Raw genomic sequence first — 24,467 nt, forward strand, 5'->3', positions numbered from 1 at the left:
AATAGCTGTGGCAAGATGAGCATCTGTTCCTACTCTCTGCCTCTACCGCACACAAAGAAACCCATCTCCTCCTGTATTCCATTAATAGTGAGTGATACCCCTATCGGTTCAGTCACCCATACAAGAGACTCTGGAGTCATCCCTGCCTGCTTTCTTTCCCCAGCCCCCCAACCCATATGCAACCAGTCACCAGCTTAACCTGGAATCCTCCTGAAAGCAGAGCCTGAGGCAAGGGTTTGGAGGAAGGGTTTTAGAATTTGGACAGTGATCCCAGGGACTAGGAGTGGGGGACTGGAGAGAGAGGGAAGGAGGGAAGGTCAACACAAGGGCGTGTCCTGACATTGGTCACTCCCGTGGAAACCGAGGCTCAAGCCTGCCAGCACTGTGGGAGGACAGGGTAGAATTTGCCCTAGAATGTTTCTGACTGAGGAAAGCAGAAAGCATTTACCCACTGCTTTCATCGTTTGTTGTCAGGTTCACCTCACGAAGCCTTAACTCCCCGCACATCTGGGCTGTGCACACAGGGGGGCCACGTGGGTTCCTCTGGGTGTAGCACTGGGAACAGAAAGCGAGGTTGCTCTCAGGTTACTTCTGCATGAATCTCACGGCTGCAGCAATGGCTAGAGAAAAAGTGGCCAAGAGGACGGGAGGCAGGGCACAATAGTGTCCGGTCCAGCTGCCAAGACTGTCGCTTCTTCCTCCTTGACGTCTCTCAGATCATTCCCCATCAGGGTCATCAACAAAGCCCTCCTCATGTGCTACCCAGATATCTGCAAAAGCCTCATAGGCGGTCAGCCTGGCTCCAGTTCATCTTCCAACCCACGGTCATAGCCTCTAGTGTGCAAATCTGTTGTCCTTCTCCTGCTTAAAACTCTTCTGTGTCTTTCTGTTCCCTAGGTGTAATGTCAGCTATCGATATCGTTATAATATTATCATAATATTTAGGGTTGTTTGGCCTGAAGCGACCCAGCACTGGAACATGCAGGCTCTTTGGTGGTGCTAATGGCGGGAGGGCTCACGCCAAGAAGTATTTCCCAGAACTTCTGCTGGCAGGGTCCTTGTCCCGGCAGTGAGCCACAGCCACCCCCCGCCTCTGCAAGATACCCTCCAACACCAACAGGGAGGCCTGGCTCAGTCTCCTACGGAGTCACTGCTCCTTCCCCCTGCGTCCCGATGCGCACACTACCCTGTGTGTGCCCTTCATGAGTGGAGTCTCTGTTTCCCCCAGTCCTGTCGAAGTCCTGCAGTCAAATCCTGCTAGCCTTCAAAGTCTGATTCTCTGGGAATTCCTCCTCCTGTTGCCAGACCCCCAGGCTATTTTTTTGATTCCCACAAACCCACCACCAACATTCAGGAAGCCAGAACTTTGTTCTGATGATTTCACCAATTTTTTTAAAAAGTGCCTAGTGAAGAATCCTGAGCAGAGAGCTACTGCAACACAACTTTTACAGCACCCTTTTATCAGGAATGCAAAACCTGTATCAATTTTAAGAGACTTGATCACAGAAGCTATGGAAATCAAGGCTAAAAGACATGAGGAATAGAGCGAGAAATGGAAGAGGAAGAAGAAAATTCGGATGAAGATGAGCTGTATTCCCACACCATGGTGAAGACTAGCTCAGAAAGCGTGCGCACCATGAGGCCCACAAGCACGATGAGTGAAGGGGCCCAGACCGTGATTGAACATAACAGCACAATGTTAGAGTCTGACTTGGGGCCATGGTTATAAACAGTGAGGATGAGGAAGGAGATGGAACTATGAAAAGAAATGCAACTTTACCACAAGTACAGAGACCATCTTTCTTGGATTACTTTGATAAACAGGACTTCAAAATAAGAGTCATGAGAACTGTAATCAGAATATGCATGAACCCTTCCCTGTGTCCAAAAATGTTTTTCCTGATAACTGGAAAGTTCCTCAAGATGGAGACTTTGACTTTGGGCTTCCCGGGTGGCGCAGTGGTTGAGAATCTGCTCCAATGCAGCGGACACGGGTTCGCTCCCTGGTCCAGGAAGATCCCACATGCCGTGGAGCATCTAAGCCCGTGCGCCACAACTGCTGAGCCCGTGTGCCTAGAGCCTGTGCTTCGTAACAAGAGAAGCCGCCACAATGAGAAGCCCGCGCACCGCAACAAAGAGTAGCCCCTGCTCGCCGCAACTAGAGAAAGCCCGCGCACGGCAACGAAGACCCAACACAGCCAAAAATACATAAATTTATTTTTAAAAATATATTATCATAATACTTAACCAAAAAGCATCACAACCACATGTGAATCTACAATTATCTCAGTAAAAAACTTCAATGAAAAGAAGCTTCACAAACCAAGAGAAAAAGGATAAGTTAACCAATGAATAGCATAGGAAAAATGCAAGTGAGAATGAGCCAGTTTTGGAAACAGGATGTGAGAAGCGTGGTTTGATTAACACGTATTTATTTAGGAAAGCAGTAAGTCAAGGCTGGCAGGACAGGACCAGATAACTGAGAGTCTTGAAAGCTGCAGAAAGGACTTGAAAATTCATCACAGAAGGCAGGACTCAAGCGTCTTGAGCAAAGAATTAAATGTCAGGATGTGAAATGCTGCTTCTAAGTTGTGTGTTACACTTAGAAAGACCTTCTTTGCTCTGAAGCTATTAAAAGAATTCTCCATGGTGTCTTCCGGAGTTTTTGTTGTAATTCCTGTTGTCTAGTATAAAATCTTTGATCCATCCTGCTGTCAGGTGTAACATATGAATCCAATATCTTTTTTTTCCCAGATGGTTAACAAATTATCTCAACAACCTTTACAGAATAATTTATTTTTTCACACTAAAGTGTCGCCTTTACCATGTAATAAATTCTTATTTTTGGAGGGATCAATTTTTTGACTTTTTATGTTATTCCATTGATCTGTGTCTTTAGGTATAGTAGAACACTATTACATATATGTGTGTGTGTGTGTGTGTGTGCTCTTGTGTGTAAACTAATATATAATCACATAATATACATTTTATTATATAATAGACAATAATATCATCAATACAATTAATGTACTATACAATAACTATTATATACTAAATATTTTATTATCTGGTAGGCTCTAATCTCTTCTCACTAATCTTTCCCCTAACTGTTCTAGCTCTTTCGTCTTTGTTGATTTTTCTATAGAAACTTTAAAATCAGCTTGTTCAGCTCTCCCTCCCCCCACGTACATCCCCAGAAAACATTAAGTTTTAGATGGACTTGAGAAGCACCGTGGGAGACCTTGAGTGACACCGCATCTCCCACTGTGCTCACTCTTAGCCCTGTGTGATCAGCACGTTCGCCGGATAAGTGTTATTTCTCCTTTACTTGTGGGAACTAAGTTGAAGTCAGCAGATAAAACCCCTCACTTGAATTGTTCTGACTTAATATGCATCTGAGACTTTAACTTGGTCACTTCCAGCTGCTCCCCTCATTAAATTCAGATCCCTAATATCATACATTAGTATATGCCTTTTACCTTTGTGTGCAAACCCCAGACGTGAAAGCCTGAGTAATTCATCATTTACTTTGAATGGAGGGTTCTGTTTCTGGCCCTTCACAGGTGGGCTCCTCCTGTCACACAATATTTCTTTCTTTCCATTAATACCTTGGCCCTGCATCTTCATCGGGTTCTCGCATTCAGTCTTCCGTGGGCATCCTGCGAGAGTTTTGTGCAGCCAGTTTCCTGCATCTTGCCTATTCTCTGTTTGCCCAATCTGATCACTCTGCAATTGAAAACACTTGAATAATATACATACATCATCAATATACCACTACCCTGATTTTTTTTGGAAAGTTCTTCTCCTTCATCCATTCAGTCCAATCGGCACTGAAACCCCTTTTATTTTGTTTAGAATGTCTCTGCAGCGTCGCTCACCCTCTCTCCGTTGCCACTGCCATTAGCACTGTCTTTAATGTTTTTCAGTGCTGGAACAGCCTCCTAACTAATCTCCTCTGATTTAGCCACTTTCTCACCCTTTCACCCTGTATAGTGCTGCCAGATTCGTTTTCCAAAGCAGCACTTCACATCCTGTCATTTAATTCCTTGCTCAAGAAGCTTGGTGTGTCCTGCCTTCTGTGATGAATTCTCAAGTCCTTTCTGCGGCTTTCAAGACTCAATAATCTGGACCTATCCTGCCAACCTTGACTTACTGCTTTCCCAATTAAATGCTAATTGAACCAAGCTTCTCAAATTCTCTCTTGAGAACAGGCTCCTTCCCATATCCTTTCTTTTCCTTATGTTGCTACCCTAAGCTGGAAAGTCTTCTTCTCGTTTCTCTCTCCATCCATATCCTATCCATCCTTCAAAATCTCATCACCATTCTCTCTTGATCCCAACCTTTGGGTCGCTGTTCCTTAGTACCTGAATACTTAACTCGATCCTCATAACACAATCTTATGAGATTATTATTATGTTATCATGATCTCAATTTAATGATGAGCCTGTTGCTCAGGAAGGTTAAGCAACTTGCCCAGAGTTAAGTTACATCCATGAAGTGATGGAACTAGGATTCAGACTCCGGCAGTCTGGCTTCAGAGGCCATGTCCCTAACCACCATGCTGAACTGCCTCTTTTCATCCTGTGTGACTCTCAGCTTGTTTCCTTAGTCCTTTCTCAGCCTGACTGTCAAGTATTCCATCTGCTGTTGGTCACGTATCATCTTCCCTGCTTTGTATACATCCCATTTATTGCTTCCCTGGAGCCCGTCCTGTAGGAAGGACTTAATAGGATTTACTGCATATGCGCAGGGAACTTAGCAGCCTTACTCACCAGCATTTCTTCAGCACCTAAAAAAAAGTTTTTTTAAAAATAAAAGAACAGGATCTGACACATAGTAAGTGCTCAAAGATTATTTGTTGAATAAATGACTAAATGAATATTGGATGGATTCACAGTTTGATAAATATATGACCATGTCAGTGTATCCTTCTCAAGTTTTTCCATTCATATAAATGTGCACATCTGTATTTTATGTACAGGTCTCTCAGTTGCCTCTAGGCCATGACTGATGATTAGCTGGATTTTTTTTTTCTGGATAAAATGGATGCTTAGTTGTTATCAGCTAAGTTAGTTGTTGCCTCTACGGATCTAAAGGCACTTCCCAGGGCACGGCAGGTCTTGGAGTTCAGCTCTCTATTATAGCTGATGAAATTAAGTTACACCAATTTAATTAGACTAATATTTTACTATCAAAAGCAAAAAGAAACACTTTTGCTAGGTTTAGCTGCCTTAGCAAATAGTACTTTTAAACTTGAGGTCTATAGCACTTGATTATTTATAAGTAAATAAAATGTTATCGATAATCCAACAAAATTTAATTGTTAGAAGTGTTTCTTCTTCGTGAAAAAGTTCTTCTAACCTGGCGAAGGGCATTATTTGCTTCATACCCTACTCCTGAAGACTACTTTGGTTTCTACTTTTCATCCAGTATCAACTTTAATATTTTGGCTCAAAGATACCTCAAGTAATCCTCTCTAAATGTTATTAGTGGAAGTCAGGCTTCTGCAGAGCAAAACCTGTATTTAATTTATTTGCAAAGCCACATTTAGCATTGCGAATTTTAAAATTCAGTCAAAATAAATGATTTTACATCAAGGGCTGAATTAACACCAAGTTTTCGAAAGGCTTTTTTTCTGAGAAATTCAAAGCTTCTCATTAAGTCTACAGTCTTCCAAAATTGTGCTGTTCTCCAAGATAGCCTTATTAGTCCCATTTTGCAAATAACAAAATTGTGGCAAGAAGCAATTAAATGTCTTTACCAGGGTCTATTGGAATGGTGTCATACTGGGTAGGCCCTTGACTTAGATCACACCATCGTTGGTAAATTAGAAGAGGCTACAAACAAAGAAGGAAGAAAAAAGATTAGCAAGGAGGAAGGCAAATGTAGGAACAGGATTTGTCATCAGGGCCCTTTTAACATGGGGTCCCAGGGAATTGAGAAAAGGGAGGGAAAAAAAAACAGACCTTAATTAATCATAGTACTTTTTAAGGCAGAAAAGAAACATAGAGGGCTTCCCTGATGGCACAGTGGTTGAGAATCCGCCTGCCAATGTAGGGGACATGGGTTCGAGCCCTGGTCCGGGAAGATCCCACATGCCGCGGAGCAACTAAGCCCGTGAGCCACAACTACTGAGCCCGTGTGCTGCAACTACTGAAGCTCATGTGCCTAGAGCCCGTGCTCCGCAACAAGAGAAGCCACCTCAATGAGAAGCCTGCACACCACAATAAAGACCCAACACAGCCATAAATGAATAAATAAATAAATTTATTAAAAAAAAGAAACATAGAGGTTATCTCATCTCATCCACTCATTTAAGGAGTTAGGACTGGAGCGTGAAGGTTGGAAATACCACATGGAGCTGCCCTCATTATGATGGTGTTGACTGTAAAGGCTAAGCTAAATCAGATATTTATCAGAGAAAGTGAATTTAGAAATAGAATATCATGAACAAATTTGTGAAATATAAGAAAGTCTGAAAAGCGTGTATGTTAAGTTCGGGAACAAAATTATAAAGCCCGGAAGTGATGGCCATCTCCTAAACTTTTCCAGTCTATTGCTCACCAGTTTCCTTATTATGACAGCCTAGTTCAGTTTCATGCTTGTGCAGAAAAGGAGGACACAGTCATCTCAAGATGACCAGATCACCATGGTGGACCCCCTGTCACCACCCCGCCACACACACACACACACACACCCCTACACATGCTCACTCACACCCTCTCAGTGACTGAAATTGACAGCTTTTTTTTTAACGTTAAACTCTTCTTCCTGGGTTCTTTTCTTTAATTATAAATAAAACTGGTAGGTCTGGCATTTTGTTACCAGCATCTTTTAATGAACCTACCCATCCACGAGGTTATGTACGTCTCGTGCATAAATGTTTGGACTATTTATATTCTGATATGGTTAATTCATTCTCTCTTTCTTTCAACAAGTATTCAGCACCTACTCTGTAGCCAGTGCTTTGGCAGATACTGAGAATGCAGTACTGAAAAGCACAGGTGGAGTTCCAGCTTTATGGAGTGTCTAATCTGTCAGGGAAACAGACATTAAACAAGTGACTGGAAGAGGTGATCAGGCTGTGGGAACAGTATGTACATAAATCAAGAGTCCCAGGTACTGCAAAACTTATATGGATGGAGTTTTAGAAGGCAGGGCACAGGGGTATGCTATGCAGATGGAAAGGTGGGCAGGGGCAAATATATCATAAGTATGTGAGGCTTTATTCTGAAAACAATGGAAAGTTTCAGACAGGTCGAATTGTGGTCAGGGAGGCGGGCATGACGTGACAGGATTTGCATTTGAAATCTTGTGCAAGGGGAAGATGCTTGGGGTAGGGCAAGATAAACTATTTTGGTTTGGAATAGAGTTGGCACGGCAGAGGAGACTGATAGGAATGAAAAGATTCAGACACATGTCTGAGGTAGAATCAGTCATTGCTCCTTGAGTGATTGAATGTGGAGCTGGAGGATGAGGGGAGTTAAGGAAGATCCTGGGTTTCTGGTTGGAGCAATTCGATGGAGGGTACTACTGTAGGTGGGGAATGCAGGTACAGAGGGGCGGGAGAGATATGCTGAGTTTCAGATGCTCACGTGAATGGAGACATCCAGCAGTCAGAAGAGAGGGCTGGGCTAGATATATAGAATTGGAAATTATCAGTATCCAGAGAAAGGGTAATTATATATACCTATCTGCATATATCTACATCTATATCCATATTCCATGAGGAGTGAGATCATGTCTGGAACAATGGCGGTGCTCACTGATTATTTGCTGCAAGTTGTTGAATTGAAGCCATTTGGTGAAATCAAGGATGAGGATAAAAAGCCTGTGGGTCACCCATTTTTTAGCATTCTTTGAGGAGTGGGAAACAAAGGAAACAAGAGCGTCAGTCCCAAGAAGAGGATAACATAGAGATGTGGCATCACAGAATCAGAGGGAAAAAGTCTTGAGAAGGGAGGATAGTTCATCATTGTTGGAAGTGGCTGGGAGGGGCAAGCAAAAGAAAACTAGAAAAATGGAGATAGTGATGGAAGTGTTGGTCTGCATTGCCCTGGTGAGGTAGGCAGAGGCACCCCTGGGTTGATAGTCATCGTCTCTCCTAAAGAGGATGTTCTCTCTCGGGATCACTTACCAGGGGAAGAAGTAGGTCCTCAAGGGCAAGGGAATCCCACATCACTCTTCTTTTTAAAAAAATAAATATTTATTGAGAACTTGCTATATGCACAGTCTAAAGTGACTAGCATGCTAAGTTCCTCTGAGAAGCAGAAGCCAAGATGAGATTGGACATGCAGAGATCTATTGGGAGAAATGCTCGTGAGGGAAAAGGGAATTGGAAAAAGACATCATACCTGCTATAGGTCTGACCGCGTGAAGAGCAGAGAAGGAAGAATTGGGTAGGCAGAAGCTCAGACTACAGTGCAGCTCTAATAAAGTTTTGGCCAAGCCAGTGGGGAATCTTTAAGCCAAAGTCATCCATCGGAGGAGTCCTGCAGCTTGCAGGAATGGACCTGCTATAACCTCCCTGCCAGTCTTTGGCTTAGAGCAGCCCGTGGCCTCAGCAGGAATGGGGTGATAGACTCAGAGCAAAGCATCTCGGACCATTGGTCAGTTACTCTCCCGACAGCAGGAGAGGTTCATACCTGCCACACGTACACTATCTCATGTAATCTTTACAGCATCCCTCTAAGATAAATATTATTATGCCCGTTTCACAGATGAGACACTTAAGGACTACAGAAGCCGTGTAACTTGCTTAAGTTTACACAACTAGTAAGAAGCAGAGCCTGGGTTTCAACCAGTGGTGCTCTGGAGCTGGCTTGGACTGGCTCTGAGCAACTGTTAAATTTTCAGGAATTGTGCTATTTAGTTGACATCAAGATGGTGGCTTGAATTTGGCCATGGTAGGCATATTCACACCATGGAAATCTGCAAATGCTATAAATCAGGTCTTCTTTTTTTCAGGAAGGGTGGTTGTTATACATTTACCACTGATAGCCACTGATGGCAGATCAGTGGTAGATCATATGCCACCGATCTGAATCCAGGTCATCTGACTCCAGAGTTGCCCCTGCTGAATAAGTATTTACCTTCGAAGGTAGCATGGATATACGTACATTCCTCTACTGATGATTAGGGATTGGTAATCTATGAAATTATGTAAAATGTTGGGTCTGGTACAGTTATATCTGTTACTACTCATATGAATTCTTGCATCTTACATTTATAAAGGCAGACACACTACTGGAAAGTGTGTTTCAACCTCAAGATGACCTTTGAAGAGGACTGTAACATCCATTACAGCCCAGTGATGTAATTGATATTCTTCCTGCCTACTCCCACCCACAGACCAGAGGATATATTAATTACCTGCCTGCCTGGTCACTGGCAGCTTATTGTGAAATTGTTTATCCTCCCAGCTCTGCACTCTCCAGCCTGGGAAATAAAATTTGCATGCTGCCTGTGTCATGTGCTCCAGAGTCTGAGAGCACAGCATCCGTAGAGAACAACCCAAGAAAGGTTAGGATGAAAAGAAGCCCAGGGACTTTGGCCGCTGTAGAAAGTAATGTGCCCTAAGTGTCCCTGAGAGTCAGAAGACGCAGGTTTCAGAGTCACTTCAAACTGCAAAATATGAGAGCTACTAAAAATATTTCTAGTGCACATGACCCAGCTGAGGAAGCAGCTTATGCCGGGAAGCCTGCCTCCAGATGAAAACGCAGGTCTGTCGTGACAGCAACCCTTGCCCTCAAGCAAAGCTCTCTGAAATCTCCTGACATTGCAGAAGAATCTGTAAATCACCACTTCTGCACCACTTCCAAAAACGTTTCTTCCTTATTATTTTAAAATACTTTTTAGGGCTTCCCTGGTGGCGCAGTGGTTGAGAATCCGCCTGTCGATGCAGGGGACATGGGTTTGTGCCCCGGTCCGGGAAGATCCCACATGCCGCGGAGCGGCTGGGCCCATGAGCCATGGCCGCTGAGCCTGTGCGTCCGGAGCCTGTGCTCCGCAACGGGAGAGGCCACAACAGTGAGAGGCCCGCGTACCGCAAAAAAAAACAAAAAAACACTTTTTAAATAAAAAAGTAAGAGAGAGGCCCTTTTCTTGGCACTTGGGACCATCAGGGAATAGGACACAAATTGCTATTACTATGGAGCTCACGTTCAATTTTTTTTTTTTTTTTGCACGCGGGACTCTCACTGTCGTGGCCTCTCCCGTTGCGGAGCGCAGGCTCAGCGGCCATGGCTCACGGGCCCAGCCGCTCCATGGCATGTAGGATCTTCCCGGACCAGGGCACGAACCCATGTCCCCTGCATCGACAGGCGGACTCTCAACCACTGTGCCACCAGACAAGCCCCATGTTCAAGTTTTATTCCTTGCTTCAACCCTCTTCATCTTCATCACATGTGTATGTGTTCATTTATCAAACGTGTATCATTCAGCCAAACAGGCACTGGGCGTCTGCTCTGGGCCACGTGCAGTGGTAAGGGCTGGGGAAACAAGATAGACTTTGCTCTTAGAAATACAGTCTAAGGGGAGAGGCAGGCACATAGCCCTTGGGTCCTAACACCAGGGCATTATCTACAAGCATCAGTGGACGGCTGTGGAGGTCATGTCTGGAGGCTTCCTGGAGGAGATGACACGAGTTGAGTCTTGCTGGATAAGTAGAAGGCAGCCAGGCAGAGAGGGGATAACTTGAAACGGCTTGCTGCATAGGAGGAACTAAAGACAGCAAAGGTTGCTGGGGCATATAAAGGGTGAGGCGGGAACAGGAACCCAGGGTTGGACAGGTAGGCAGAGCCTGCATCATGATGTCAATTCCCTGGTTAATTTCATTTATTTAAAAAACAGGACAGCCTAAACTTCCTGATGTTCATTTTGGCTGGTGTTCTGCATTGAAAGACAGGCAGGAAGCCAGAGGAGGCCGCCTCTCTGGTCTCTAACCTGCAGGTGTAGACCTGCGAGGTGATGCACTGTCTCATGCTCCCTGCCCCCTCCCAGCCACGCCCCAGCCCTCTGCACTTCAACACTGCAACTCGCCTCTTTCCATTGCCAAATCCACTCTTCAAAGGAGACCTCTGCCTGTTTCCAAGGATGCAGCTAGTTGGTTCCTCCTCCACATTGCCCTGCTTCCGGCCAATTCATGGTAATTCACTGGTCTGTCAGTCAGCAGCTCAGAGCCTGCACTCTCTCCCACCCACATTCCAACACCCTTTTACCACCAGCGAGTGAGCCAGGAGTGAGCTTTACAGCCGCTTCTGCTCCTCTGGAATGGCCCTTCTAGAAATGTAGGAACCTCATCAGTCCTCCATCAGCCAGTAAAAATGGGATAATAGACGTTCAAAGGCTTTGAAAATACAAGAAACACGTAATTCACAGTGTTCTTGTTATCATTTGAAGCCTCTAGACTTCTAAAGCAGCAATTTATGGCTTTGTGGGAACCTCACGAAGGTGGGGTTCTTTGACCTCAGTAAGTGCCCCCAAATAAAAACCTTGGTTAAAAAGTTTAAAAAGTTCAAAAGGATTTAGGACAGTGAAGGGAGGGAAGAACCGAGGTGGATTATTGAAGTCAGAAATTTCAGGGCCTTCCCTCTGTGAAGGAGTAGCTGAGCCACAGCAGAAATCCAACACCTGGGTCTCCATTACTTTTTACAAACTGCATTAGCATTTTACCAGTACTGTAGACTGATTTGACGGAGGGCCAGGGCATTAAGCGGGAAAAAAAGTAACCCATGAGACCCTTACCGAAATAATGGATAAACAAAAATGATTGGTCTTTATCCTCGTTCAAATAAACTGAAAACAACTTGGATTGCGTTAATAGAAGCATCTGTTCTAACAACATCAAATGCAGATTATGTGTCTTCAACTCTGTCCCGTGTCTTTCCAGGTTAACAGATAACTTACTAAATTAAGGCAGCCATGTTTACTCTTCCAAAACGGGACCTGTAAAACTGAGACATCAAAGCCCAGCCAGGGCCATTGACCATTCTCATTTGAGAGGTGAAGGCTTTGTCTAATCTTCACATCTCTTCCTTAAATACAGGAGTTAATAATAAGTTGCCAGTTCATATGGTAAATAACAAACTTTCCTGAGCTTTTGGGTAATCAGTGAGTTTTTACTTTATTAATTCCACTCCTCTCCATTTGTAATGTAGCTGGAGGAACATTTAAGTCAATGGAAATGCAACTAAAGAAACAGGGCCACTTTGTGAAGAAATTTCACACTTAAATATAAAAAGAAAAATATGTGTGTAGGGTAATAAAGTTCAAAGACCGTTGCTTCCTTTGTTCTTTTTAATATTTTATTTGGAATTTGGCATTAGAGTCAGGACAACCCACAGTAACCAAAATAGACTTTCGTATAAAAAATACTAAAAAGGGTTATACACCAAAATATTTTTCTTTTTATCTATTATATTTTAATTCCTTATATCTTGTATTTTAAAATATTTATATTTGTGTGGCAGATTTATGGTTGCTTTTTATTTTCCTTTTTTCGCTTAACTGTATATTCTATAATAAACATGGGTTGCTTTTTTTTTTTTTTTTTTTTTTTTTTTGCGGTACGCGGCCCTCTCACTGTTGTGGACTCTCCTGTTGCGGAGCAACAGGCTCCGTACGCGCAGGCTCAGCGGCCATGACTCACGGGCCCAGCCGCTCCGTGGCATGTGGGATCTTCCCGGACGGGTGCATGAACCCGTGTCCCCTGCATTGGCAGGCGGACTCTCAACCACTGCGCCACCAGGGAATCCCATGGGTTGATTTTATAATAAAAATATTGGAGGAGCAAGGCTAAGCTTTGACACCAAGGAGATCTTTCTTGCTTTGGAATTTGAATAGTTAAGCAAATTAGTGCATTAAGATTGAGAAGCCAAAGAAAACATTCAGGGACAAGTTAACTGGATGCTACTTCTCTATTTACCTGTCTGACCTCGTTCACATGACACCAGGGTGTTCTCATGGATAAAATTATAATCCCAGATATACAGACTTTCAGATTCATATTTTCCATCTTAGCGCACAGAAGCTTTACTTTGGGGCTTTTGCAGAAAATTCTTGTGTTTCAGTCATTTGCCTTTTCTCTGTGAAAACCAGTAGGGAACAGTAGTAGGCGCTGATCACCCCCAGACCCCCAGAGAACAGTGCTAGGAGGCTCTGTATCCAGTGATTGAGAAGTTCTTTTAAAGCACCAACTTCTTTCTAAAACAGTTTGGATCAAATAATGAGACTGGCTGTGAACCACAATATTTATAAGAGGTGTAAATTTGAAATCTGCAGTGATGTTCTTTTAGGAGTCTGACCTAGAAGTGGAAAGAGGAGAATGGGCCAAGTTTATTGAGTAGGGCCTGGAACTGATGGTACTTCCTCATTCACTTGAGAAATGCTGGCTGAATATCTGCTCCGGGCCGGGCACCCTTCAAAGCCCTGGGACCGCTCTGAACAACACAAAGTCCCACCTCTCTTGGAGCTGATACCCTAGTGAGGCAAAACAGATAGTAAACAAATAGATAGACAAATAATAGGCAGTAGTCAGGTGGTGATAATTGTCCATGGATAAAGTCCAGGAGAGTCTATGAACTCCAATAGAGGAAAAAAATACGTCATTATTTTCACTAACTTAGCATTTCCTTCATTTTTGAATATAGGCAACAAACTATAGCAGTATTCACAATACCTATAATGTCACCAATAGAATTCATTTCTGTTTTATATCAATTACTCTTATTGGAGATCTCTTTAAGTAACCATTCACACTACCATAATACCTGGATTGATATGATGGTAGATATTAGACCCACTGAGAAATCTTGTTATTTAATATTTTAACAAGCACATATATTACTTACCCCAACATTTTAGTATTTTGATAAATAATTCAATATATTTGGTTTTCTTTCTACTATCATATGTTTTATTTTACACATTCAAGCACGTTGATCTGAGAAGTGGGTCCTTAGACTCCACCAGACTGCTGAGAGGTCAGTAGCAGAAGCGCTTTATGCAATCTTCCCTTATCTCCTCACAGAGTTGAAAGGGCTGGAACTGAGCACAACTGATAGTTTTTACTGCTCCTTCAAAGACATTCTTAAGTTAAAAATTTTTTTGAAGTGTGTGCAGTGGTGAAGAGTACCATGATATCTAGTCAAGTCTGGTCCACTGTCTTTTCTTTTTTTAATTAATTAATTAATTAATTTTTGGCTGCGATGGGTCTTCGTTGATACACGTGGGCTTTAGTTGCGGCGAGCGGGACCTACTCTTTGTTGCGGTGTACAGGCTTCTCATTGCGGTGGCTTCTCCTGTGGAGCACGGGCTTTAGGCGCACGGACTTCAGTAGTTGTGGCACGTGAGCTCAGTAGTTGTGGCACGTGGGCTCAGTAGTTGTGGCTCACCGGCTCTAGAGCGCAGGCTCAGTAGTTGCGGCGCACGGGCTTAGTTGCTCCGTGGCATGTGGGATCTTCCCAGACCAGGGCTCAAACCTGTGTCCCCCGCATTGGCAGGCGGATTCTTAACCTCTGCACCACCAGGGAAGCCCCTGGTCCACTGTCTTGATTCACGCTAATGAGCCAACCACTTATCACCACCGTTTTGCACCATCAGTGCCGATGTTGACACCATCAAAAATGCAAATAACACCTTAGTATGATTATGAAAATAGTTTTGATCTTGTGGACCCCTAAAAGGGTCTCAAGTCCCGCCAGCAATCTGTGGACCACACTTTGAGAACCACTGTGCTAGATTAAGTGTCAAGTACAGAAATTCTTTTAAGCACTTGAAACCACCAAGGAGACTCTATTTGCATAAAAATATTTGTTGGTGGTTGTTGTAGTTTGCTCTCCAACTCTTTGAAATGGAATTTTTTAAATCTTGGTAAAAAATAATCTTCTGTTGACAGTTTTGGATGGGCCAGTGCTGTAGTACAAGTTAGGAAATACATCTTACGGCAGAGACATATGCCTGCTGTCCATATCCAGTACGGAGGGTCTTCACCTCCTTCATGTCATGAACTGCTTTAGCAGTCTAGTGAAGCCGACGGACCTCTCAGAATAATGTTTTTAAATGCAAAACAAATCATACTGAAATACAGTTATAGCCCCAGACCCCTTTGCGAGGGTGGGGGAGTGTCTGTACTCTGTACTCCAAGTTAATAACCACCTGCTTCCCTCAGTCTTTACTGGCAAGGAGAAACAGCTAGGGATGACATTTGTTTTTTAATGCATTTGTTTGCATGTCAGTTGACATCTTAAATCCCCAAATTCTGACTATCAATGAGATAGATTTAGACCTAACAAGTCCAGAGCAAGAATGTAGAATAAGGAGAATGATTTTCTCCTCCACCTTCTATAGGACTGAGCGGCACATACCTCCTGCTAAATCCTGACTCTCTCTAAAGGAGAACGGTCATGGGCTGCAGACAGGAAGGTCTTGGGCACTGTCTCCCTAATAGTCTAGGACTACCGAGGGTTCTCTAATGGGACTTTCTAAAATGTTGGTTACTCTTTTTGAAAAACGGTAATCGTTTCATATCAATAACTCCCTTCCTTTTCTCTGCTTCTTAAATCAAAGCAGCATCCTTAGGCTTATTGTACTTTGAGAAACTCTCTAGCCCTTAGTGCTAAAAGTGAAGAAGCAAAGAATTTACAGTATGGTTACCGAAAGAGTGAAACCAATCATAACCCCCTGGGGAAATTTTCCACTCTTCTGGTGAAAGCTTTGAAATCAACTGTATTTAGTCTTGGAATTAATAACGGTATTCTAGCATTGTGACCTCCTCTGATTGTGTTTTTCTTGGGCTAATATTGAAATGAATTCTTATTCTTTGACTTAAGGGTGGAGAGGGAAGTTGGTGATTTGAAAATATCCCGAGAGTAGGAAGCCAGCCTGCGCTTTTAAATTTGCCACAGATAACCCACCAGGTGGCTGTTCACCACTTCGTCAGTCAAGGGTTTCACTGTGGTCCTAGTAAGTCTTTTCACGAAGGGAATCATGCTCTCTCTAAACCACAGCTCTCCTTCCGGACCCCACTACTAAGCTCTTTTAGTTTTCACCCTGCTTTCCTTGCATTTCTCACTGCATAGCTTTCCTTCTAGGCGTGAGCTGAACTGTCAAGCCCTTGTATTTCCACGACTGCTTTATCCAATGTTGCTGAATCCTTGATAGCCCTTAATCAATGCATTCAAAAACAAAACTGCCTATTCACTCCTATAGTTCTCTCACCCAGTCAATTCTTAGTCACTCATGATTACACCGTCTTAAGAAACTGCAATTCCCAGTTCATCTAAAATAATCATTCTGCCTCTTTAGTTTCAATTTCTCTTTATTAAACCTGTTGTGGATTCTGTATGACCTTCTGAGTTGGGACTACAGGGCCACAGAAAGGAGAGGCTGTGAGCCTTCAAAGATCTACAGACATGTTGTTTATGCCCTGGATAACCAGAAGTTGAAAGTGTGACTTTTGTGGTTAGATTTGGCCTCTTAGGCCAAAACTATTAGACTATTGGATGTGAAAGAAAGAGAAGGGAATTCTAAACCTCTTCAGCTGGGAAGGCAAAATCATCAAAATTCTATGAGGTTAAGACAGTTTCTGTGGCTTTTAGAAACTTGTGTGGCCCAAAGGAGCCATAAATAATTTTTATGGTGTAAAAACCCTTGAAGAATGTACTTGGTTTCCCAGGAATTCCTGCCATTCTTACACTCACAAAGTCTCAGGTCGGTGGAGAAGCTCTGTTGGAGCCTGATTTGTCTGCCTAGTACCACCTCCAGGAAATACTGAACTGTGTGGGGACTTAGCCTACTCCTGAGGCTTCTCTTAACAGGTGAAATGAACAGATACGAGGTGAGTGATGCATTTCTTTCCAGTTCATAATTCAGCTTTGAAGTGACATCTGCAGTGGTCCTTCTGATCTCTGGCCTAGGTTTTACCGGCATCTTTTCTTTCTGGTGTTGCACGGAAAGCAGGCAAGTTAAAATGTATTTCCATGGTTTTATTAAGATCTAGAGTGGGAAAACTGTAGGCGCATAGGAGCCACTGGCAATCCACTCGAATGATATCATACTACCACCCCACAGCAAGCCCACAGAGTGGTGACCTATTTTTCTATGTGACTAGGTAGGAGAGAGGGCGGTGGATCTCTCCATAAACCTGTCCTCCTGCTTATTTTAAGGGCTTGATCAGCATCTCAACATTAGTCGTGCTAGAAGGACAGAGAGTCCTACTGACTCTATGCTTCCAAATAGAATCAGCATAGCCCCCTTTTGCAAAGATTGCTGCCATCTATGTGCTGGGCCGAATGCACAGGGCAGAATTGCCCACAGTGGGCTGGTTAACCAAGATAGCACTTTCAGAGCTCACGGCAGAGCTGCTGGTGGCAGAGGTCCAGCCACATGGCTTTTCTGGGCCTTGGAGACTAGAATCACAAAGCCCCAAAGTCATTATTCCTCTAAGTGGAAACCAAATCTGGAATGTACTTTTTCTAGCAGGGAGTGGGTTAGAGGTCATTTAATGACATTTCAGTCCTCCAGATGTCTACTAAAAAAATATATCCATAATGATATATCTTCATCCACAATATCATTTAAGCATTTTCTGATTAAAATGCACCAGTACTTTCATTCTGCATTTCACTCTGCTGCTGAATTTTTTATGATGTTGTTTATTGAAAAACAGCAGTGTCTTCTGAAAGCTTCTACCAGATTCCCATGGTGATTTGCTAGGCATAGCACAATTCAAATTAAAATCTCATCATCTTCAAAGGCTACTTTTATGAGCTATAAAAGAGCACCTGCCTGGCCCTGGGTGGGTACCATCATACAGAGAGGAGACAGGAAGCTTTCCTTCCAGAAGTTTAGAGTCTACATAATACTAATAAAGAAAATGTAGAATGAAGATGATGCCATTTTTGTGTTCGTGATATACTTCACATATTGGAACTTTCGGCGACACACTTGAAGCAATTAAAAGATTCAAAGCAACACCATTATAATAAAGTCTCTGCTACAATATATTAATATCTTGCAGGGTCTGTAAGAAGAATCCTCAGGAATCCTACTGTTCGAGGTCCGGCTTAAACTGTGCTTTGGCCTCTGACATCCTCTTGAAGCAGAAATGATCACATTTCAATAAACACGTGACCTTGCTTTGGCATGGACTTGACATTTTACCAAGCATCTTTCCTCTGACTCAGCAAGGTGCACTCCCCACATCCATCACACACATTCCTGCACTCCATATTCTTGCCAATAGAACTCCCTGAAGGAAAAAAGGCATGAACAGCCCATACAGGACCCCCAAGCGAGATGGTATAGAGATTTCACTCTCCCTTGGCCCCAAACGCGTAGCAGTGATAGATAGAATATTTAAAAAGGAAATCCAAAGAGGGTCCCCATGCCTGGAACAATACCAGAGTGATGAGCAGTGGTGAAATCACAGGCCAGCTGAGCTCCGGTCCAGAATGGGGCAGCGGCAGCCAGGCATTGGGTTCTCTGTCAAGATGGGGGCCAGCATCTGTGCTTTCAGGGCCTCAGGTGGGGAGCCACACTTCCCTCACAGCCAAGCAAAGAAAGCCAGACAAAACGACTGCTGACCCATCACTGGGACTATGGCTTTTAAAGGGCAGACCTAGAGGGGTAGTAGAACAAAGCCACAGCCTATGAACAGAATAAACAAAGTTAAATTTACATTCAAATATTTTAGAGTAAAACTGCAGGATATCAAGGAAAAGGAAGAAAAGCAGATGACCAGTGAAGGAAGCATAATTAGGCTGATAGCAGATTTCCCATCAGCAACAGTAGATACCAGATGACAGCAGAGTAATATCTTCACAGTGCTGAGGGAAAGTAACCATCAACCTAGGATTTTATATCCAGCTACACAATCACCCTATAGACTTTTTCAGACATAGAAAGAGTTAACCACTTAACGACTTCACTAAAAGGATCATGAAAAGATGGATTATGAGGAGAAGTAAGGAAGGTGCAGGACACAAGATGCAACAGTGAATATAGCCATTGATTAACACCTGTCGGTAGAATGAGTTAAATACTGAGTGCGAAGAGTGTTTTGTGTTAAAAAAGGATTAGATTTAGACAACATTGATAAGATGGGATGGGCAGTGTTTAATGGATAATTAAAAGTGCTAAGATCTTTCCAGATTCAGGAGAAATATAGAAAGACCAAATTACTTCAGACTTCACTAGAAAAAAATTAATCAAGTTTGAACATTAAACATTTTTAAATGACTCTTCCATCAACTCACCTTTCTGACCATTTATGAATGATTTCTTAAAATTCTGCACCTCTCCTCAGTACTTCTCAAGTAATGAGAGTATTTTAAACTGCATTGTTATCGTTTGTATTTTTTAAGCTGTCAGAACCACATATCTGGGGGAAAAAAATCTTAGAACGTTAAAAAATGTAAGGGTAATTGTGAAAATAGTAGAAAGAAAATCTTTAGATTCTAAAGCAGAAGAAGAAAGGCAGGTGGTATTATCAAAAACTTTAAAAACGAACGGAAAAGAAAAAAAAAGAGGAAAAGAATAGCAAACAAAACACAAAGAAAGATGCAAAAATAAATCCAAATATATCAATAATCATAATAAGATAAATGATTACATTCATCTATTAAACAGGGGGAGGGAGTCATCTGTTGAAAATAGAGACTGGAAGTAAAGGGATGAGAAAAGGTCACCATTTAAATGCTAAAAAAAAGTTTATAAGACAAATTTTAATATAAGGTAAGAGCATTAATAAAAAGGGAACCACATACAAATAAAGGGAACCACTACCAAGAATATATTCTATATAAATGTTAGTAAAGTTACATTTTGTAAACTACAAGTAAAGGGAGACAGGCACAATTATTTGTCAGCTACTTGAGGCCAGGCTGCTTACCATGATGTCTTATGTACAGTAGATGCCTTAATTCATAAGATAATTAAAGAACCTTGGCATTGGTCTGTTGAAGATTTCAGCTTGATTTATTTAAACACAAGCAACCGATTTTGAGCTACTCCAAATTAAGAATCTCTGAAATCAGATTGCATTTGACCATATTGTGGCATCATAGATGTAAACTTTATGAGAAAATTCTAGTTGAAAGTTTAAAATTAGAATCCCAGGTGAAGTTTATCATGTGTTTCATTTCTAATAAAGAGCACTAAAGGATTGATAGCCCTCCTCTACCTCTTCTTCCTGAGTCTTCCTTCAGCTAGTCACTGAATTCAGTTCTCATAATTTATGATTCTATAAAATTTATGCCTGAAATTTTTTGTCGAGATGGACTTTCTTAAAGTGTCCCACTTGTATAAAAGTTAGGGTATCCAGTGGTTTCTTAAGTAACTCCCACTGGGGCTAACCTCCGCTTAAAGATATTCTTTGTGCAAATATTCCAGACATTATATGTAGAAGGAAGGGAAATGATCGTTAGCCAAAAAAACTATAATTATGAAAAGGAGTGACTGATAATGTATTCCACTTTTACTTTTGAAAATGTTTGTACAAAACTGGGTTGGGCCCAGTGGTTTTGCACTAGAATCTGTAGACATTTATTTGCCTAATAAAATAACTGCACAATCTGGCAGAATTCTGCATACTTGGCAGCCCTTCCTGCCCAGGAGCCTGGAGCAGCATCGGCCCAGCAGGTGTGGCTTTCAAAACGTTCAGAGAGTTGAATTCGGGAAGTCTGCCCAGCACCCCACCTGTGTACAGTATGCCTTCCTGAAGCCCACGTTCGTGCCCAGCTTGTCATAGGTTCAAAGGGCCTCTATTCATTCACAGATGATAATGAAAACTAAAATAATCAAGGGATTGACACTATACACCAAAATTATAATAAATTAAATTTCTCTTCAATAAAAGATGCCATGAATTTTTAAAGATATTTTTGACATTTAGAATATAGAGACTCTATAGTGTTTAACACTGTTGTGCACATAAGAAACCTACTCTTCCCCTTGCTAGCATGGGCTTGGTATCCCCTCTTTCCTTAAAGGGTGAGATAGGGGGAAGAATAGAACTCTCAGCAGCCTGGACCCCAGGAAGGAGAGGAAGAGGAAAAATGTTTTCTCATAGTTTTGGTTTTTTCCACAAGGTGCTCTTTAATCATAGGACCCAAACAGTCATGACCCAGCTAGTAAGATCCGACTTCCCGGGCCCTACAATCAGAATCACCTGCTTATATAGGGCAAAGGGAGGGGCGGTGTGATGGGGGTCATGCTAGCTGTTCCAATACCCTGAGCCTCTGCGTGCTGGCCTGAAGCAATGATTTTCAGATTTAGAGCCTTGTTATCAGCTGAAATCTTATACGGAACCCAATACATAAACCCAGGCAAAGCATAGCTCTTCCGGTTTTGGTAGGGCTGGGGGGTGCTGGAGCCCTGCCCATCCGGCACAGCCCTCAGCTCACCATGGACCGTAGGTGTAGCTCAACTTTTCCTTTTACTGGAACTCCTTAAACCCCTCCTTTCTGGGCCCAGGATCAGCCATGGGATTGGAGGGGGCTTGACGACGAAAGATCGTGGAATGAGTGAGAAATATACTAGAGACTTCGCTTATTTTGTCTTACTAGAAGAACAGAGTCCCAGGACCACTCTCAGCTTGGTAAGAGGTGAGAGGATTTTTTTAAATGGGACTGTAGATGCTTAGGATGCTGCAAAGCACACAGTGTAGGTTGTGTGTGCTTTGTCTACCCAGAAGGCTCACCAGGAGTGACCTTGAACTTGCTGTCAGATCCTGAATTCTTCTCCAGCTTCTGGAGCCTTCCTTTCGCTACAGGTGGACTGGCATATATACGAACACTCGTCCTGCCAGGAATTCCGCCAAAACGTAGGCCCGCTATGGGACCAGGGGAGGAGGCAGAAGGAAATTCCAGGCAAGGGACCCAGATGAGCCAGGCATGGAATTACCTTCTGGCCCAGTGTTGAGGCCCATGAAGGGCAACCAGGTTCTCAAAATCACCAAGGCTCCTCTTTAAAATGCAGGATGGACCTAGAGTCTGTCATACAGAGTGAAGTAAGTCAGAAAGAGAAAAACAAATACCGTATGCTAACACATATATATGGAATCTAAAAGACTAACAAAAAAAAGGTCATGAAGAACCTAGGGGCAAGATGGGAATAAAGACACAGACCTACTAGAGAATGGACTTGAGGATACGGGGAGGGGGAAGGGTAAGCTGGGACAAAGTGAGAGAGTGGCACGGACATATATACACTACCAAACGTAAGGTAGCTAGCTAGTGGGAAGCAGCCGCATAGCACAGGGAGATCAGCTCGGTGCTTTGTGACCACCTAGACAGGTGGGAGGGAGGGAGACGCAAGAAGGAAGAGATATGGGAACATATGTATATGTATACCTGATTTTCTTTGTTATAAAGCAGAAACTAACACACCATTGTAAAGCAGTTATACTCAAATAGAGATGTTAAAATAAATAAATAAATAAAAATAAATAAATAAAATGCAGATTTCTAGCCTTGTCCCCAGAAAAGCCTGTTAAATCAAGCTCTCCGTTAAATCAAGGTGGGGTCCGGGAATTAGCATTTCTTAACAGGTGCCCGACTTGATCCTTATTGCCACTGCACTGTCACTAAGAGTCTTCAAAGCTTTTGAACAGAGGGGTGAAGTGGATGAATTTGCATTTCAGCTAAGTTACTGCAGCAACTTTGTGTAGAATGCGTTCAGGGAGAAGAGATGAAAGGAAGAGATACTAACCAGCTGCGAAGGAGCTGAGCAGGGCCTGAGGTGTGGAATGGATGCCAGAAGGCAGGTTAGAAAACCATTTAGGGGTCAGGTTGCAGGGTCGGGCCACTGAGTGACGTGAACAGTGAGGGTGAGAGAGGATTCGGGAGTGACCCCCAGGGATCTGGCTGTAGTGACTGGGGTTTCCTTTGGGCACTGAGGGCCCTTTGGCATTTGACAGGTGCGTGTTATTCATCACAGTCTATCCAGTGAAAATGTTACGGGAGAAAATCAATTGAACGTGATTTTGCTGTCCGATCAAAGTGGAAGAAGGTGAAGCCACTAAGAAAACCTAGAGGGTGTAAGTGTATGCTTTTAAAAATAGCACAGTTTAGAATAAATTTCAACCAAAATTGGCCTCTTTTTTTTTTTTTGTAGTTTTGGCAATTAAAAGGACTCAGTTATCTGGAATGTTCGCTCCTAGAGAATATCTCATTTCCCAAATAAATTGAGAATGTGGGGAGAGTGGGGTCTTTTGTTGAAACCCAGTCTTACAAGAGGGCTAGTCGTGGACACTTTGTGGGGTGCCATGGCAGCTGCCAAGATCCAAGGACCAGATAAGCAAATCGTGGATCAAGCACTGGCAAGCAGTCTGGCAAGCGGGCCCGCTTGGCTAAATCATCACCGTCGTGAAGACCTTAGAGCAAGTCTTAAAATAAATATTAAGGTTTTCGTTTAAAACAACCTTATCCTAGAAACACTGCATGGGAAGAAAAAATGAAATTGCATAATCATTTTAAACTATATATGTACAAAAAGAACTTCAGTATAAAAAGGGGATTGTAAGACAACACAAGATGGCGAAGCCTAACGCCAAAAGTAAAACCATTAATTCTGGGGGGAAACCGTATGGCCCTGGGGGGGACTGGAGCAGAGCACTGGAGGAACAGCTGTGTTGACACTTGTCACATTTGGTTGCCCAAAACACTGAAAGGTCATTCACTGAAGTTCTGGGTTCCGGTAAGAGTGGACTGTGTGAGTGGCCAGGAGCAGCTTCCCGAAGCCCCGCGTCCTTGAGCTGCCGGGAAGCAGATGAGTGTTCACTGTGGCCAAGCCGTAGGCAGCTGAGTGCGTGGGTCTTCACAGCTCGTTTCCTGCTTCCGCTTGGTCTTACATCTGAGTCATCTTGTATTTATGTCCTCCTATAGCATTTCCATAAGATGCTTGTGGCCAACACCATCCATCAACCTAATGGGCTCAAATGGAACCCTTTGAAATCTCCTGCGACATGCCTTGCTCTAAGAAAGGAAGAATTGTTACCAGTAATTCTTGAACTAGGAATTTATGTCTTCCCATAAATTGACCTTGAGAGGTTATTTGTGGATTCCAATAGAGAAACGTCTTTCCTAGGTCCCTGCAGTCGTCAGCCCTCCCCTTCCCCACCAACTGATGCCCTCTGCCCCCTCCTGCGAGCCCCAGGCCAGGATCTCTGGGAACAGAATCAGGGGTGTGTGTCTTGGCTTGTTCCTTCTGCCATTTGCTCATTCAGTCGCTGAGTATTTATTGCACCTCTGCTTTTTCCAGGAAGGGTGCTAAGCGCTGGAGATGCAGTGAGCAGGCATCTGGGCTCTCCTGGAGTCACCACCTAAACAAACAATTACACAAGTTCTTCTTAAAAGGCCGCTGTAAAGTGAACTCAGAGAAGCACAGGCGCTGTGAGAGTCTCTGCAGGAGGCTTGGGTGGGCTCAGTTGCCCCGCCCCTCGTGTTAATGCAGGTCTCTGGGGGGCT

At 43.1% G+C, this 24,467-nt stretch overlaps 1 protein-coding gene and 1 pseudogene across 7 annotated transcripts in view; both read left to right on the forward strand.

The window, feature by feature from the left end:
• Window positions 1-24,467, forward strand: part of UST (uronyl 2-sulfotransferase) — a 378,486-nt gene that overhangs the window by 205,135 nt on the left and 148,884 nt on the right. The window lies entirely within an intron of this gene.
• LOC101334935 (serine/threonine-protein kinase 3 pseudogene) lies at window positions 171-2,813 on the forward strand (annotated as a pseudogene).

The sequence above is a fragment of the Tursiops truncatus genome, chromosome 12 (assembly GCF_011762595.2).
Source record: "Tursiops truncatus isolate mTurTru1 chromosome 12, mTurTru1.mat.Y, whole genome shotgun sequence".
Classification (NCBI taxonomy): Eukaryota; Metazoa; Chordata; class Mammalia; order Artiodactyla; family Delphinidae; genus Tursiops; species Tursiops truncatus.